The 11,768-nt window shown below is 45.9% G+C and overlaps 1 protein-coding gene across 3 annotated transcripts in view; it reads left to right on the top strand.

Annotated features, from left to right (window-relative positions):
* The first annotated feature begins 402 nt into the window (after nucleotides 1-402).
* HTR1E (5-hydroxytryptamine receptor 1E) overlaps nucleotides 403-11,768 on the top strand; it is a 106,862-nt gene continuing 95,496 nt past the window's right edge. For 2 of the 3 annotated variants that reach the window (XM_075268263.1, XM_075268262.1), the window contains exon 1: nucleotides 403-726. The gene's annotated coding sequence lies outside the window, so the exon portion shown is untranslated. The remainder of the gene's footprint in view (nucleotides 727-11,768) is intronic. The other variant, XM_075268264.1, reaches the window with a different exon arrangement.

The following is an 11,768-nucleotide window of genomic DNA, read 5'->3' as shown; positions in this document are numbered from 1 at the left end:
CTTAATAATGTTTCTTAGAATTAGACCTTGCATTGTTTTCAGACTGGGGATTAACTGATGTACACTATAGATGAAATCTTGTTTCTGAATATCAACATCTTATTGCTATTTCAACAATAGTTTGCATTTCCCCATTCACTGCAAAGTACTTGACTCACCACTTACCTGTCTTGCACTATGAGGTCGTGCCTGTCCTTGGGACAATCAAGGGCATAAACTAACACACGATGAAATAAAACCTTACATGTGCCTGGAATCCTGCTAACACCTTGCCCTTCTCACACTGATTCTTATCCTTGACAATTCCAGCTTTCAAGCCCCCTAGTGGCCAATTCCAGCTTAATATTTTGCTAATGTATCACTCAGCTGCCTTTGGTCTTGCTTCAGTTGTGCTCTAGCTTTTGTTCTCTGAACCCTGCGCTGCTGCTGCTGCTGCAGCTACTAATAGATACTGTCACATTTGCTGTAATCATCTGTTCTCTTGGATGGAAAACATATCAAGTCTTAATACGCTTCTTTTCACATTTATGGATTACTGGTAAGAAGATGGATATATTGGCTTAGCAATTGTCAGCAAATAATCAAGCAGTGACAGATCATTATTCTACAAGTCCAAGATAGTCCTTCAAGATGTGAACCATTTCACCCCTGGATCAATCATCAGGGTCCTGAGATTGATAATGACCACGCAGGAGGGCGCTGTCTGCAGGTGCAGCTCATCCCTAGGTAAGAGTGTGTGTCTTAATGCTTCAGCAATGTGACAGCCTAGAAATAGTTATGTATTTCTAGGTATATCACTCACGTTGCTTAATCCAGCTGTACAATAGTCTCTATTTACAGAAGCTGTATTAAAAGCTTTATTAAGTTATTTTTCCTGTGTTCAATATACTATCCATTTTCTATGCAATAAACCACATACCAGTTATAGCATTCCTGATTTTATTTGTTCATATAACTGATGGGGATACCAGGCTGTGTTATATATTGTATGTTTTACATAGGACTGCAGGTAAAGCCTCTGCATTATCTTAATTGGAAGATGTATCAAAATACAGCTGAGTTTGGTGACAGATGGTTACTAAATTTACCAAACGTAAAGATGTAAGTCTAAATCAGTTTTGTTGTATTAAAATAGATCATAATGGATCAGTCAACAAACTCTGAAAAAGGCATCGATACTTATCAGATCCCTTGTGACCAGGATCCTTCATAATCTATGTTCTTATGCTTGAAGACAATAGCTATCAGGTTGAAAAACTGATGCAAAGTGATGGAAAATGCCACGTTGTTGTCAGTCTTAGAATCAAATCTGATCGGTTACAGACTAAGACACCCAGGTGTGAACCCAACCAATAAAATGCTCTGAAACTTGTAGGCAACTTTCTTATAAACTTTGAATGAATCATAAAACATAACATAAAATCTATCTATCTATCTATCTATCTATCTATCTATCTATCTATCTATCTATCTAATCTATCTGTCTGTCTGTCTATCCATCCATCTGTAATATTGAAGATGCATGGATTTTCAGAATTTTGTTAAAATATTCCTGCTTTTATGTTTGAGTATAGGTTGAGTTAGGAATAGAGATGAGCGAGTACTGTTCGGATCAGCCGATCCGAACAGCACGCTCCATAGAAATGAACCAGGATGCACCTGGTACTTCCGCTTTGACGTCGGCCGGCCGCTTAACCCCCCGCGTGCCGGCTACGTCCATTCATTTCTATGCGAGCGTGCTGTTCGGATCGGCTGATCCGAACAGTACTCGCTCATCTCTAGTTAGGAACCTTAAACTTGACTCATAAATATATTGATACTGAATCACCTAAAAGTTATTGGTTTGCATTGATTTTTTTCCATATAGTTATATCTATATTCCAACATATTATATAAAGATGACTTAGGCAATTTCCCCAATAATTTGGTCAATATTTGATATTTAGTCAGTATTCTGCATCAGTATTTGTATGTCAACATGAGAGTGAAAGAGTATAATGGAAAGATTTATACCTCTTTATGTTTTAGACCCACTTCTGGTTTTGGCTTGGAGATACTGATGCAACATGTGAAAGTGGCGTTAGAACTTTAGTCTTAGAGGGATATTCCCATTTTAGGATGGAGACACACGCAGCATCTTTATTGTTCTGTCTGTTGCAGATTTAGCAACAGAAAGGAAACCAACAAGAGAGTACAAGAGTCTATGAGCAATATACTCCTATAAGTATGATATAAATGCTTAAAATAGGAATACAGGCAGGCTTTATTTTACTTGAGGCGAGGTATAAATGTATGATAGATGGGAGTCTAGCCTTTGCCATGCTTATCATTAAAGAGAAGAAGGGGAGACCCCTTTCTTTTCTAGGGAGAGTGACTATGCACAGGTTACTATTTTTTTTTGCATCATTGGAACTTGAGGGCCCTCTTGAATACTAATGATAGGGGCCAGAGAGTTGAGTACTACCTATAACTCTTTAAAAAAATTAAAAAAAAGCTACCCTATTAATTAGAATATAGGGTGGTTTTACACAATGAGACTGTGGTGCCACAGAGAGTCACACAACCACATAGCAATGACAAAATAACAAATGACTGCAGATCAATAGAAATGGCCTTGAAAAAAAACAGGAGTACAGTTTTAGAAAGTGCTCCTAGCCTTGTTCTGTAAGAGACACCTTATAACACAACACCGTGGTACAGTACTGTATGACTAAACCATAGTCAAAAGAAAAAAAATAACAAACTTTACAAAAATGCAAAAAAAAAGAAAAATGGCTGATGCTGCAATTTCAGCAGCACATCTCTCCTCTATAAATATACCCTTCTTTTTCTGTCTTCATACAGTAGACTGTTCTATACATTTAAAATAATCTTTAGACTGAGGCCCCACGTTGCAGAAAAGCAGCTTTTATTGCAGATTTTGCTTTCGTTTTTGGAATGAAAGCCAGGAGGGGATTTAACGGAAGGGAAAAGTATAAAGCTATATTGACACTACAGTGAATTATGACCACATGACTTTTTTTTAATGGACATGACACGGCAGGACTAAATTATTTGTCTGTGAATGTGGGTGTTAGGACTGGGTCCCGCAGGTTGCTCTCCCGGCGCACAGCGCCATCTGTGGATCAGTCTAAGTCCAGCTTTCACCCTACTGAGCATGCTCAGACTTTGAGCCGCTCACAAGCTAAGTGTCATTTCTCCCCTACTGAGCATGAGCGGTGAGGTCATGACCACCGCCCCTATTGGGCGGAGTCTTCCTTTTAAATAGTGTGAGCCGACACCCGCCGGGTGCTCACACTTTGACTAATGTTTGACTAAAGACCACGGAAGTTTGTTAATGACAGTAGTTTCAGGGATAGGCTCCAGTATTCAGGCAGGTTGCCATACCAGGCCTCTGTGTGGGGTTTCTCTGCTTCAATCTGGGTGCTGTTAGTTAGGACCTGTAAACCCTGAACTGTCAGCTCTACACCAGGGCTGGGAGCAGTAGACACTGTTCCAGCCTGTGGAGCTGCAGCAGGTTTGGTCTCTGAGATAGCCTTATTTAAACTGTCAAACTTCATGGGTAACTCCTAGCTGTTGCAGTAGCATGTTTGTTTGCTGAACTCCTAGCTGTTGCAGGAGCATGCAAACTTCCTTGGGAACTCCTAGCTGTTGCAGGAGCATGTTTGTTGCTGACCTGGGGTCAGTTAACCCTTGGAAGCCTTGTTGTTTCAGCAGTACTGGTGCACCTGGGCCAATGAGCTTAACTGGCAGGGTTTAGTTGCACCCTGTTCACATTGAGTACCACACCGCACCACTGCCTGTGTTTGTTGCACTCTGTTCACAGTGAGTACCGCGCCGCACCTCGGCCAGTGTTTGTTGCACCCTGTTCACATTAAGTTCAGACATCCAGCCGCCCACTTGGCCTGTGGACCTCGCTGCAGTGTTCTGCAGACTAGAGGTCCTGTCGTTTAAATAAATAAATATATATATATATATATATACACAGAACCGTAACAGTGGGTTTCTGTTGTAACAGACTGTCAAGATATAGGTCATGTCCTATTTTTGTCCATTTTCACTCAGATGTATGAAGACTCCATGAAAACATCTGACCCTTGGGTGCAAGACGGTCATAAAAAATGGACACTTTTCACAGCCCTTTTTGCACCCCAGCCATGTGAATGTACCCTGAGTGGTTCCTTTATATTTCTCATTCCCTTTCGCACCACTCTTTGGCTAAAAAAACTGCAGCAAAATCTGCAACAAAACAAGCAGCTATTTCGCAATGAGGGGACTTAGCCTTAGGCTAAGGCCCCACATAGCGAACTGCAGAAAAAAAATTAGCAGTGTAGAAGCTGCATTTTCAAAAACGGTTGTGCTTTTATACCTACAAAAACGCTGGAGTTTTCCATATAGGTATAATAGAGGCAAATAGTCCATAGAGAAAAACTCTGTGGACTTTCTATTAAACACCAGAATCCTATGCAATTTGCAAGTAATGTAAAACACAGCGTTTTTGCAACATGGGGCCCCGGCGTAATGGAGACATCTTCTGATATATCAATTTCATTATCAATTCTGCCATTGTATCATTTATATCATAAGTGGTAGTGGAAACGTTAAAAACTATAATTGTACATGCATTTCCTAATATTTTGGAAACATATAATAAATCAGCATTTCTTACATCCAGTCCTTAAGGAACCCTGATGTGTCTTGCAGATCTCGTATAGAGGAAACACCCGTGGCAATTACTGATGTAGTGGCACTAATTAAATCACATATGCCATATTAAGCAAATCCTCAAAAGATGGAGTCTTGGGAATACTTGAGAGCTGGAATCAACAAAACCTGCAATAGATGGATGCAAAATAATAATAAGAATAATAATATACTGAGCTGTCAATTACATGTCAACACACTCTGTATTAGTCCAGTAATACAGGAGGAGAATGTCTGTCATCACTTTTGAGAATGAGATGGAAAAACCACAGATTGTTATATTCCATGTGTTAAAACAGAATTAAGACTGTTGTCAAAATATTTATTTTCACATTAATATATTTCATACATATTCAACCTGAAACTGATATATATGACGTACATATACGTGCCAGGAATTTCTATGCCACTGTTATGATCCTTAAGCAGGGTACACAAGTGTCCGATGCTAACGTCCGCGCAAGATTTTAGCATCGGACACTAGCTGTGTCCATTATTTTGAAAGGGACATCATGTAGTGTCCTTTACTGTTCATGTCTGTCCTTAAAGAGGACCTTTCACCATTTTTCACACAGGTAGTTCTATATACTGCCGGAAAGCTGACAGTGCGCTGAGTTCAGCACACTGTCGGCTTTCCCGATGTGTGCCCGGTGTGAAGAGCTTACGGCCCGGTACCGTAGCTCTTCTATGGTCAGAAGGGCGTTTCTGACTGTTAGCCAGAGACGTCCTTCTGCCTCGCGGCGCCAATCGCGCTGTACTGTGAGAGCCGGGAGGAACGCCCCCTCCCTCTGCTCACAGTACTCGTCCATAGAGAGAGGGGGCGTTCCTCCCCGCTCCACAGCACAGCCCCCTTATGGCTCTCCTACATCAGAGCCGAGGGTGCGCTTGAACCCTTGTGCACACTCTGCTTCATCAAGCTAATAGAATGCATTGGCCAGCACTGATTGGCCAGAGTACGGAATTCGGCCAATCAGCGCTGGCCAATGCATCCCTATGGGAAAAAGTTTATCTCACAAAAATCACAATTACACACCCGATAGAGCCCCAAAAAGTTATTTTTAATAACATTCCCCCCTAAATAAAGGTTATCCCTAGCTATCCCTGCCTGTACAGCTATCCCTGTCTCATAGTCACAAAGTTCACATTCTCATATGACCCGGATTTGAAATCCACTATTCGTCTAAAATGGAGGTCACCTGATTTCGGCAGCCAATGACTTTTTCCAATTTTTTTCAATGCCTCCGGTGTCGTAGTTCCTGTCCCACCTCCCCTGCGCTGTTATTGGTGCAAAAAAGGCGCCAGGGAAGGTGGGAGGGGAATCGAATTTTGGCGCACTTTACCACGCGGTGTTCGATTCGAACATGGCGAACACCCTGATATCCGATCGAACATGTGTTCGATAGAACACTGTTCGCTCATCTCTATTCCTGATATATGTTTTACTTCCCTGACAGTAGAAGTCGGGTGGCATGCTTACACGTCAACATTATCTGCATCTGCATTTATCTTTACCAGCATCCCCTGGGGTTGAGTACTATGGTATAGCAGGGAGCTATCATCTCCCTGCTCCACCATACACTCGGTGTCTTGGATGCAGGCTGACTCAATGTATTGATATTAATACATGTTGGCTTCTGCTCCCAAACTGCTGAGAACTGAAATTGTAGTGACCACTCTAGATTAACAGGTTGATTTGAGTATTTTATTTGCTTTGTATTTTGCTGGCCTTATACTGTGTGGGGCAATATACTGTATGGGAACCATAAATGGACGTTATACTCTTAGGGCCATGGGCATAAGGGGACATTATACTGTGTGGGGGGCCATGGACGGAATTATACTATGTGTGGGTCTCAAGGAGTCATTATAGTAATGTGGGGGCTACCAGGGTAAATTAATGCTAGGGGGGGGGGGGCATAAGGAGACATTATACTGTGATGAGCTGCAATGGGAAATTATATTGTGTGAAAGGGGAATTATGCTGTGTATGGTCTATTAGGGAGACATTATATTGTTTGTTGGCCACATTATGCTGTGGGGGACACCAAGGGGGCATTATACTGTGTAGGGGCACTTAGGAGGCTTCATCACTGTATGTCATTACTATATGGGATCTGTGGGGTTGGAGAGGGCATGGCTTCTCATTATTTCTGCTGTCCTCTGAATGTTACAAGGTGTGATTCTACACAAATCATGTTTCCTTAGCCATACAGTGCTCTGTGATATATTTTACAGATTGCAGAAATGCACAGACTAATATGCAGGCAGCTTGGTTTGACAATAAGTTGCAGGGAAATGGTATATGGAAAAACCTTTTTTATTTGTCCAAAATAATGAGACATTTATTAAAATAAAAGTTGAGTAAATAAAAACATCAGTGGTGCCCATGGCAACAAATCATATTACAGGTTGTAAAATGAAAGCAGGATATGATTGGTTGCCATAGGAACATCTACGGTTTTCTTTTACTCTAGTGCTTGTAAATGTTATAAATACAATTAAAGTATACAAAAAATATATCTACAGATAAAAAACATCCGTAAAGAATTACCTTAGCGTGTGGGTTCGAGTTACAGATACACCTTGCATTTGGAGTAGCAGTAGCTATGGGTACGTTCACATGTGCCAGATTTGTTGCCGAAACTTCCCCACACATCTGAATACGATCTGCAGAAATCCATGTGCTTGTCACTATAATAACTAGTTTTTGTTGCAGTAAGTTTTACATCAAATCTGCTTTATGTGAATATAACGTGCAAAGTGAATGGGATTCTGGCTAATCCTTAGTAGACATGCTGTGATTTCAGAAATCTTTGTATTTTTGCAAATCAAAGCAAATTATACATACGCAAACACTAGTGTTTTTCTTATAGGTATAAGGCTACGTTCACACTTTTTTTGGTCAGGATTTTGAGGCCATATCACCTCAAAATCCTGACCAAAAACACAGCTCCCATTGAAATCAATGGGAAGCGAGATGCTCATTCTTCAGTCCATTTTGCCTGAAGACACACCCTCCTACCGACTAGGCCCATTCATTGAACCTAATCTGGAGCTGAGTGCGCAGCTGGATGCCGTTGCAGTGCATCGGCTTTCCCCCTACGCCCAACAGCAGCACAACTGGGGTATTTCTGCCCCTAATAAGCTGTTAGGACAGGTGGAATTTTTAATTACCTAACAGCTTTTGACCCCTATAAGAGGTCGGAAGACATGCTCCTCCCTTGTGTTTTTTTCTGTCCTGTGGGACAGGACAGGTGGTCAGGGGGAAGCAGGTGTTCTGACCTCTCATAGGGGTCCACTGCTCTCCCCTTTCCTTACCTGACAGCGGAAGACCTTCATTTTTTTCCTTTTCATTATGAGGTTTCTTCTTCCTCCCGGTGGGGGAATCTGCCGCTTCATGTGCGCTTCTGTAGTTCTGTCGCGCCGGGTCTGGGGCTTCCCCATGCGCAGGAACTTTAGGCCTAGGAACCTATCTCAGGTTCCTCGGGTCTGCTGGCTAACTGGTCCGCCGCGCATGCGCAGTGCGCGGTCTCGCGGCGGACATAGAAAGAAACCCCTAGACACGAGCTTTTGCCGTGGAGATTCGGGGGGGGGGGGCCCTCCGTGTTCCTGGGGATCCCAAGCCTGAGTTGGATCCCCCTGCCCCCCCCTCTCTTTTTTAGATTCATATTGCCTCCTTTGCAGGCCCCGCCCCCCTTTGGGCATTGCTCCGGACAAACCCCGCCCCCTGGCCTATTTAAAGTCCCCCTAGACCATCATTCAGTGCTTGTCGCTCCGGTTACAAGCACATCAACTGGAGAAGCTCCTCGGTCATTCATTTGCCCTGGAAAGCTGTGCTTCGTTGATTAAAGAGGACCTTTCACCACTTTTGGGCACATGCAGTGTAATATACTGCCAGAAAGCCGACAGTGCGCTGAGTTCAGCGCACTGTCGGCTTTCCCAATCTGTGCCCGGTGTAAAGAGCTTACGGTGCCGGTACCGTAGTGCTCTATGGTCAGAAGGGCGTTTCTGACCATTAGCCAGAGACGTCCTTCTGCCTCGCGGCGCCTATCGCGCTGTTCTGTTGATCCGGGAGGAACTCCCCCCTCCCGCTCCTGATAATACCCGTCTATGGACGAGCTGTGTGAGCAGAGGGAGGGGGTGTTCCCCCCGCTCCACAGCACAGTGTGATAGGCGCCGCGAGGTAGAAGGACGTCTCTGGCTAATGGTCAGAAACGCCCTTCTGACCATAGAGCACTACGGTACCGGCACCGTAAGCTCTTTACACCGGGCACAGATCGGGAAAGCCGACAGTGCGCTGAACTCAGCGCACTGTCGGCTTTCTGGCAGTATATAATACTGCATGTGCCCAAAAGTGGTGAAAGGTCCTCTTTAAGGTTTGGTGGACATGGCCAGGGGGAGGGGCAAGGCAGGTGTTGGTTCCCTGGAGCAGTAAGTTGTTAGTGGATCTCTCTTTCTTCCTCCTCAGAATGTCTTCTTCTTCCTCCTCCACTATTCCTCCTCGAAGGAAAGTTGCGTCCAAAAGGAAGCATCTGGCGTGCGCTACCTGTAAGGTTCCGCTTCCTGACGACTCTCAGTACCGGTTCTGTCAGGGGTGCAGAGCCCCCCCCCCCTCTGAAACAACTCCCATGCGAGAGATGGTTTCCTGGGTGAAGGGGTACGTCCAGGACTCCATGAAGAGGATGGAATCCATCTCCCTGGCCAAGAGACCACGCCTGGACTGTGAGTTGTCCCTGCCGCCCCTGGAAAAATTGCGCCTCAGGGACGTGGAATCATCATCAAGTACTGAGGAGGAGAAGGAGATTTTTCCCCTGGACAAGATGTCCAGAGTATTCAGGACCCTGAGAATCAGAGACCGGGAAGGCGGGGAAGGCTCAAGCCGCAGGTCCCGCACTTTCAGGCCTTCTTCGGAGATGCTCCGCCTGATGGAGGGCAAATGGAGTCACCCGGAGAGATCCTTTGCGCCATCCAGGTGTTTTAAGTCGCTTTTTCCCATCTCTGAGAGTCAGCTGAAGACGTGGGGGTCCTCCACCAAAAGTGGACGTCGCCGTGGCCAAATTATCAAGGCACACTGTCCTTCCATCTGAGGACGGGTCTGGTCTCAGGGATCCCATGGATCGCCGAGTGGAAGGATCTCTGAGGCGGGTGTATTCGGCCGCCTCTGCCCAGGCCTCTTTGGGTATTGTCACGAATGAGGTAGCGACTGGCTTACGGGCAGAGCTTTCATCTCTTGCCAAGGACATCGATTCCGGCATGGATCGAGATGATCTCCTCGTGGCAATGTCGGATATCACTTTGCTGGTGGATCACCTGACCGAGGCTACCCATTTCCAGACCCGTCTGGCGGCCAGATCTATGGCGCTGACTACTGTGGCTCGCCGACCTCTGTGGCTGAAACCCTGGAAGGCTGATCTCACCTCCAAAAACAGCCTGTGTGGTCTCCCCTTTGAGCCCGGACGGCTGTTCGGGAGGGAGCTCGACCACATCATGGAAGGATTGGCCGACTCCAAAGGCAAGAATCTGACACAGCCTCTTGAAGGTCAGAGTTCCTCCTTTCGAGGAAGAGGCGCCACCAGGAGAGGAACCAGAGGCCAGCGGCGATCCGGCAGAGGAAGAGGTCGGGGCTCCTCTCGTGGGCGTAAAAATGCCCCCCTCTAATTCCCCCACATTACCCCCCCTCCCCTGTGGTGGGTGGTCGTCTTTCTCACTATGTGGATGCCTGGCGCCAGAATATTCGGGACCCCTGGGTCATCCAGACGATCCAGGAGGGCTATAAAATTAATTTTGTTTCCCAGCCGCCAGAGAAGATGGTAAGAACCCGCCCTCTTCAGGGCTCCAAACAACTTCATCTGGAGAAATTGATTCAAGAGTACGTGGACAAAGCCGCGCTGGAGGTGGTTCCTCGCGCAGAGCAAGGCACAGGCGTCTATTCTCCAGTCTTCTTGGTCCCCAAGTCATCAGGCGAGTGGCGTATGATCATCGATCTCAGGTATCTGAATCGCTTCATCCGCAAGATGCGGTTCCGCATGGAGACCATCAGGTCAGTGCTACCTTTCCTGCACCCTGGAGATCACTTAGTCACTCTGGACCTGTCTCCACGTACCCATCTTTCCGGCACACCGAAAGTTCCTAAGGATTGCCGTATACATAGAAGGGAAAGAGGCACACTTCCAGTTCACAGCCCTCCCGTTCGGCATATCCTCCGCCCCCCACACCTTCACAAAGGTTATAGCTTTGCGCCCTGCACCTTCAAGGCATATTCATAGTCCCGTACCTGGACGACTGGCTTCTGAAGGCTCATTCAAAGGAGGTTCTTACCATGCAGGTGCAGACCGTCGTAGCTCTACTAGACAAGCTGGGGTGGCTGGTAAACTGGCAGAAGTCAGTAATGGTGCCATCAACACGAGTTCAGTTCCTGGGACTTATTCTAGACTCTCTCAACATGACGGTCTCTCTACCCTCTCCTCGCAAATGAAAATTGCTCGGGCAGCACATCATTTGTCTTCTACACGGAAGGTCACCATCAGGACGGCTATGAAGGTCCTTGGATTGATGTCTGCTACCCTAGATGCAGTTCCTTGGGCCCTATGGCATATGCGCCCTCTACAGAACGAGATCTTGAGAGTCTGGAATCACAGTCCTTCAGGTTTACAGAAGCCAATCCAGTTAACCATCAGCACCCGGCAAACCTTGCCCTGGTGGACCCATCTACGAGATGGGAAGTCCTCGGTCCAGCCCGCCTGGACCCTGTTGACTACAGATGTCTCCCTCACAGGCTGGGGAGCTCATCTGGGGGAGACCCTGGTTCAAGGTACATGGAATCAGCGGGAGAGGACGCACTCATCCAACTGGCGCGAGCTTACCGCAGTTCATCGAACCCTTCTGTCATTTGCACCACTTCTACGAGGGAAAGCGGTCAAAGTAAGATCAGACAATCTGACGACAGTCCACTATATCAACAAGCAGGGAGGAACCAGGTCCCCCTCGCTCCTGCAAGTCACCAACCTGATCTTCTCCTGGGCAGAACGGAACCTCTCCCAGTTGGCCGCGGTACATATCCAGGG

Source organism: Leptodactylus fuscus, chromosome 3, assembly GCF_031893055.1.
Source record: "Leptodactylus fuscus isolate aLepFus1 chromosome 3, aLepFus1.hap2, whole genome shotgun sequence".
Lineage (NCBI taxonomy): Eukaryota > Metazoa > Chordata > Amphibia > Anura > Leptodactylidae > Leptodactylus > Leptodactylus fuscus.
Note: the sequence above shows the minus strand (reverse complement) of the source record. Positions and strands in the feature narration are given on the sequence as shown.